The sequence below is a fragment of the Lycium barbarum genome, chromosome 8 (assembly GCF_019175385.1).
Source record: "Lycium barbarum isolate Lr01 chromosome 8, ASM1917538v2, whole genome shotgun sequence".
Lineage (NCBI taxonomy): Eukaryota > Viridiplantae > Streptophyta > Magnoliopsida > Solanales > Solanaceae > Lycium > Lycium barbarum.
In genome coordinates this window covers 110,491,491-110,498,566 of record NC_083344.1, presented here as the reverse complement: position 1 = coordinate 110,498,566, position 7,076 = coordinate 110,491,491, and the positions used below count along the sequence as shown (strand labels likewise).

Here is a 7,076-nt window from a genome sequence, read left to right as displayed (position 1 = left end):
ATCAATCAAAAATGTTGGCAACTTGAATCAACAGCAGGCAGGCAATTTGATGAAGAAATCAGAAATGAATATAACTTTATCTCTGTCGTTAAATTTTCAAAGCAGAGTCAAGAAGACATTTTGGGCCAAAGACCTTGAAATGACATGGATGGGCTGCTGTGGTAGCCAATGCCATCTAATTAATCTAGAGGCTAGAAATTCATACAAGTGTTTTACAACTTGCAAGTCTAAAAGATCAATTTTTGCGCGGATTGTCCTTACGGACTGGTCATTAATTTTTGCCTCTCAAATAGCTTATCTTTAATTTTTGTCTCTGCTTCTGATTTAATGAAAGTTTGTATGCCAAAGTACCTTTATCCGCTGGTCGATGAAATTAGAGATTTTGGCTTCAATCTCCAGCAGAGGTCGGAAAATAATAATCGCAAGGCATAAATTAGGCCAAATTTTTATTTTGTTTTTTAGATGTCAGGGATATTTTCGGCTACCTTTTGTTACTTGAAGTGCCGACAGTCAAAAAATTAAAGACCAGCGATTTGAGCGGCAAAATTTAAAGACCGCCCCAAGATAGTGTAGACCAGCTAGATGGATTGTGCAGACCAACTAGTTTTCATGGCCGTAAAATTACTCTTTGTTTATAACTTTACTAGAGGGGCATGGCCCGGCTAAGCACGGGCCCAACATTGTAAGTTTGTTTTCTATAAATAAAAAATAAAGAATTGCTGGATATTTTTCTGCCATATGAGCCACAAATTGCAAGGAATCAATTTATTCTAGATACGTGCATGTTTTAGTGAAAGGGATGATCTGATAAGTTAAAAATAAAGTCTATTCATTCAAGCATCAGCAAAAGATACACAATACCAAACCATCGATTGCACAAAAAAAAAAAAAAAAAAAAGACATCAAATGTTAACACAACTCAAACAACTTGCAGCCAAAAAAAAAAAATCCAAAAGAAAGAAAAAGAAAAGAAGGATGCTCAAGAAGTTGTTAGGAACATTCTGCTTGTACAATCTATCATTCAAATTCTAGCGTTGTCCCAACTTCTGGACTATCCAATGTGCCATATAGAACATCAACTCTTTGTACATATGTGCTTTTCAGTGGCCAAACATTACTGTTTGTTGTTCCTGCAAATTATTGAGAAGGGCACACGCTAAAAATAGTCAGAGCAAGTTCATGTCAAGTGTATCAACTTCACCATTTGTGCAGAATGCATATTTATATCAACATGGTAACATCAGAAGATTTAGATGAAGAAACTTAAGTAGTTTTTTTAAAAGTCAACCTGCATCTTTACCTACTTGGCTGGTTATCTATGTTCTTAACTAAGCTAAAAACACCTTATAAAATCACACATTTGCTCAAGTTCGCATATCAAATTCAAGGTGAAATCGGTTACTCTTTCAACAAAACTGGGTAAAATTGAGCCAAAAATCTCGATTCAAGATAAATTCATGTTCTTTTTTCTTTTAATAAGTAAAATGATATGTGGGATGAATGAGAATTTATCTCTGAACTTCAGCCTATATTAGACGTGTTGTCTCAATCACATTGTTTCCCTCTTTCACTACACTTCTGCATGTAGTTTGTTTTACTAACTAAAAAGCTCAACAATTTATGCTATCTAAGTTTTACTAAGTAAAAAGCTCAACAATTTATGCTATCTAAGTTTTACTAAGTAAAAAGCTCAGCAATTGATGCTACCTAACTTACTGCCCACTACCATATCAGAATTTGCAATTCAGATACTGCAAAAATAACAAAAGAAAGCTAAGTCACCCATAAAAGTTGAGTCTAGAGGTGTGGTGTTTTCTATGTGTTATCTGCCAATAATAAAATTGTAATTTTATCCAAGAACTACCTAATACAAATACAACATCATAATCCGACACTAATCACTATAAGCACACAAAACAGAACATTATTCTTTTTTCAAGAAAAATGGACCCAAGGCCTGAAAAAGGTATGTGAAATTGTACCTGAAGTTCTTGAAAATTAGAGAATCTTAAATCAACCCTTTCCCATGGCTTGGCCTGCTTGTTGCTTTGCTTCTAGAACTTGATTGTTTTCTCTTTGTCATCTTCCCTCACTCGACACTATAATTTTTAATAAGCAAGCAAAGATCCAAAAGTACCAAGTAGTAAGTATACCAAACTTCTTTCAATAGCAAATGAGTGAAATCCATAAGAACTCTAAACTCATCAGACTAAACATAGTATGTATATATTAGTATAAAGATTTTGATTATGAAATTAAAAAATTGTACCAAAGTTTACTAAATAATTTGACGCCAAAGGCAGGGCTTGGCGACTTTTATATTCTATGCCATAGCCGTTGTGTAGAGTAAACTCCTGAAAAAATGGCTGGACATATTAGGATGTCTACAAATAAAAAGAAAATGTTATAGAAACTGTCTGTCCATATCCACATATTACATATAAAAGTAAAACTACTCACGGCGAAAAGGTAATACTAACTTGATTGAAGTAGCAGATAAAATACATTCTTAAACTTTTGCCCCTTTTTTGCTACAATTAATCAGCAAGGAAGTTAAAAGAGTTTCATTAGCAGCAAAAATGTATCTTTATTTTAATACTTTGCACGATATGATCAATAATGTTGTCAACATGGAGCATCATACGTTGCTAAATTATACACAAATGACTCCAAGAATCTACTCGCAGATACATCGTAGCATCAAGTAGCTTTAGATAGTTCCAAGTAAGATGTTTCAACTTACAACTATTTGTGGCAACTTATAGGTTTGAAGAAACAGTTAAATTGGACCTAGGATAAAGAAAAAGAAAAAGAACCAATTGATAGAGGATAAGAAACACATCAAATAATGTATTAGGAGAATGTTTTGTTATCAGTAAAAAGTAATTTTATTAAATAACAGTGCCAAATAGATGTCGTGGTGCTAGAAGCAAAAAGTAGGTGACCTCTACAGTTGTTGTAAAAGAATACTATTTTTCTGCCATCACCTTAAACAAAGCGTAATGTTAAAAAAGTTCCCACATTCCCTTATACCCAAGTTCAACCAAAGAAAAGGAAGCAATCAAGGAAATGGCAATGATCGATTTATTAAGCACCTAAAAATGAATGCTCGCTTTCAAAATACCATTTGGGAGTAGTTGATTCCCACCATCATGATACTGACCATGAATACACACAGTATCTAAAACCGAAAACAGAAGAATCGTGCTTATTTTTTCAAGGGCAAAGGGGCAAATATACCCCTCAACTATAGGATATGGAGCAAATATACCCTCCGTTAAAAAAAATGAGGATTTATGCCCTCGCCGTTAATAAAAAGGGGCATATATACCCCTCAACTATAGGATATGGAGCAAATATACCCCTCGTTACAAAATTGGTGCAAATATACCCCTGTCATTTTAAAATGGTGCAAATATACCCCTGTCGTTTTAAAATGGTGCAAATATACCCTTTTCACTGACGGATTTTAAAAAAAAAAATTTAGGTTATTTTTTAATTAAAAAATATCACGTGACTTTAAAAAAAAGTCTACCCATTTTTTTGTGTAAACATACTTTTCTAAGGCCACATAGTAATTTTTTCTTTTGATAGGTGGGGTCTGTTCGTTTAAAAAAAATATCTCCGTGACTTTAAAAAAAATAAGTCTACTCATTTTTTAAAAAGAACCAGACCTTACCCATCAAAAAACAATTACTATGTGGCCTTAGAAAAGTATGTCTACGCAAAAAAAGGGGTAGACTTTTTTTTAAAGTCACGTGATATTTTTAATTAAAAAATAACCTAAATATTTTTTTTTTAAAATCCGTCAGTGAAAAGGGTAGACTTATTTTTTTAAAAGTCACGGAGATATTTTTTTTAAACGAACAGACCCCACCTATCAAAAAAATTACTATGTGGCCTTAGAAAAGTATGTCTACACAAAAAAATGGGTAGACTTTTTTATAAAGTCACGTGATATTTTTTTTAAACGAACAGACCCCACCTATCAAAAAAATTACTATGTGGCCTTAGAAAAGTATGTCTACACAAAAAAATGGGTAGACTTTTTTATAAAGTCACGTGATATTTTTTAATTAAAAAAGAACCAATTTTTTTTTTTTAAATCCGTCAGTGAAAAGGGTATATTTGCACCATTTTAAAATGACAGGGGTATATTTGCACCAATTTTGTAACGAGGGGTATATTTGCTCCATATCCTATAGTTGAGGGGTATATATGTCCCTTTTCATTAACGGCGAGGGCATAAATCCTCCTTTTTTTTAACGGAGGGTATATTTGCTCCATATCCTATAGTTGAGGGGTATATTTGCCCCTTTGCCCTTTTTTCAATTGAAATACATTTGTCTCTTGCATATTAAAGTTTCCATTAGAATTTGAACCTTTTACACCTTAAGCACATGTAAGTTCCTGAACTGTATACACTTGAAAGAGCTAATGACTCACCGAAAATTCTATTAAGTTCTTTCATGATTTAAATTACGGGAAGATGAAATCTCTGATGGTGGGAAAAGAAAATCCATTCCGCCAGAGGATAAGGAAGTGTAGAAACTTGGAACACAAACCAAACACTGTCACGAAAATTTAGTTTATAATCTGTTGCAATTATTATAAAATGAAAAGAGAAAAGATTAAACTCTGATTACCCAAAAAAGAAAAAGCAAATAGATTTTTATTCAATAGATATCCCAAATCATATACTCTAACATGCACCTTCGGTTTTCTTGCTGGTTTTCTCTAAATTTGTTGTTTGTTACCTCCTGAGTAAGACTTACAGTAGGCATGTCCTATTCTTTTGATTAATTTCTAGCTATTCTTTCTTCTCCATTTTTGACACAAGACATTCTTTTTCAGTAAAATAATATTGCAGAGAATTCAAATAACACAATACTCTAAAGGAACATATGATCTTTTTTCTTATCTACTAATTCTTTTTTTATCCACCAGGTGAGAAGCTGATGGCTAGAGTAAAACAGTTCTAGCTTCCAAGTAAGCAAGTGAGACAAAATGTAATGAAAATCTAAATAAACTAAATGCATATCAATTTTGATCCAAGATATATTTTTCTTATGGAGTATAATGTTATGAGTATACGTAGCATGACAAAAGTAATACCGCAGCAGAGAATTGCTGGAACTATCTTCTACTTACTGGGGAATTTCATCAAATGCATTGGTCGCACAATCTTCTTCCCTTGTTGCTACTCCGTACTATTTTTATCCCAACAGAAACTTCCTGAGGCCAAAATCCACAAACAAAATATGAAGAAAGAGAAAAATCAAATACTATCCAAAAACAAAAATCACTAAACGAAAGAAATATTGAGTATAAATGCGAATACAACTTTAGAGGCAGAAAGAAGATTGTAAATCGCAAAAATCTCTAAATCAATAATATCTAAGAAAATAGAATATAAGTACATTAAGATGCAACTCGACATTAGAAACCTGGCAGAGTAAATGTTGTTGTGAGGGATCGAAGTTGAAGCTCGGCTAAGGAAGCGAGTAACTATCATTTAAATTGCACGGTCAGGATTAAAAGATATTTAATGAGCTCGGAGGGCCACGATTTTTCCATGTCATTGAAGAGTTAGTTATAACTGAAAGCTCTTCTAAATCTGATTCTTCTTTTCTTCTTCTTCTTCTTCTTCTTGGCAGATTCATGATGACGTCGGTGGATTCTTCATCTATCTAGTAGTAGTTTATTAATCTTTCAATTTCGTTGTATTTGAGTTCCATTTAGTGATATAAAATCAAAAATTGTCCTAAAAATTCATTTGTTTTTCATATTTACTTAATTTGAGTTTAGATCCATATCTGGATCATTACAATTGGTATTAGAGCAGTAGATTTGCAGCTTGTGGGTTGAATCATGGCAGAAGGAACACAAATGCAAACCATGGATGCTAAGATCAATCAGCATGAGGAAGTGTTGAATGAGTTGACTGTGGTCAACAAGCACTTCAACAGACACAAAGAGGAATTCAAGGAACCCTAGAATTGATATTGGAGCGATTAATAGCTTTGGAAAGACCCCAACAAAGAGCTCAGGATGTAAGAGCAATCAGACCTCAAGTTGCAATTCAAACCCCTTCTCCAAAATGGGAATTGCCAAGCTTCGAAGGTCAGGAACCTAAGGTGCGGATTAGGAAGCGTGAATGGTATTTTAATCTATACAAAACTCAGGAAAATTCTAAGATGGAAGCTGCTGCACTTTACTTGAATGGGGTAGCTGAGACATGGTATCATTCACTGGTGTTGAGCAAAAAAGAAGTTGGTTGGACTGAGTTCAAAGAAGAGCTGATTGTCAGATTCAGTGAGGAAGTATTCGAAGATATAGTGGTAGAGTTCAACAAGAGTCAAATTAGAACTGCTGATGAGTTTTTGGCACAGTTTGAAGATAAGAAGGCTCAGATGTTGTAAGAAATCCTCTTCTAGATGAATCTAATTTTTTTGTCTAGTTTCATTGGAGCCTTGAAAGAGGATATTAAGGTAGGGGTTAAACTCATAAAACCAAAAACTCTTAGGTTAGCTATAAAACAAGCTAAAATTTAAGAAAAACAATTGAAGTGGCTGAGAAGAAAGCCAAAGCAGTTGCTAAACTGTTTGCTAAGCCTAACAATTTCACTAATGCTAAGGGTCCTGTATCTAGATCCAATGGGTTTAGGTTAACTCTTGAGGTGTATGAGTATAGAAAGAATAATCATTTGTGTTTCAGATGTGGTGAAAAGTTTGAATCAGGGCATCAATGTAAGAAGCAACAACTGAATTGTATGTTTGGTGAACCAAGTACTGTTCCTGAGATCTCTGAGGTTGAAAATGAACAAAATGATGTTGATATAATCATAGAAGGGGAACTAGAACAAGAAGTTATGGAAGCTGTATGCATGAATGCTTTATGATGAGATAATCAAGGAGTTAACACTATATTAGTGAGAGGAATTGTCAAAAATAGAAACTGACAGTACTGATTGATTTTGGAGCTACTTATAGTTTCATTGACATGAACACTGTCAAGGAAACTGGTTATTAGTCTAGTGCTTGTCCACCAGTGAGAGTGACTGTTGTTGATGGCAA

General features: G+C 33.6%; 1 long non-coding RNA gene across 3 annotated transcripts; it reads right to left on the bottom strand.

Moving 5' to 3' along the window:
* Nucleotides 1–587: 587 nt before the first annotated feature.
* Nucleotides 588–6,005, bottom strand: LOC132606679 (uncharacterized). Of its 3 annotated transcripts, none has more exons than XR_009570010.1 (4): nt 5,448–6,005; nt 5,152–5,235; nt 1,983–2,354; nt 588–1,130 (listed from the first exon to the last, which is right to left on the bottom strand). It is a non-coding gene; the product is annotated as an uncharacterized LOC132606679 (long non-coding RNA). The 3 variants fall into 3 exon arrangements; XR_009570012.1 differs by having other exon boundaries at nt 1,983–2,099; XR_009570011.1 differs by lacking the exons at nt 5,152–5,235; nt 5,448–6,005 and having other exon boundaries at nt 1,983–2,099; nt 2,270–4,032.
* Between the last annotated feature and the right edge of the window lie 1,071 nt (nt 6,006–7,076).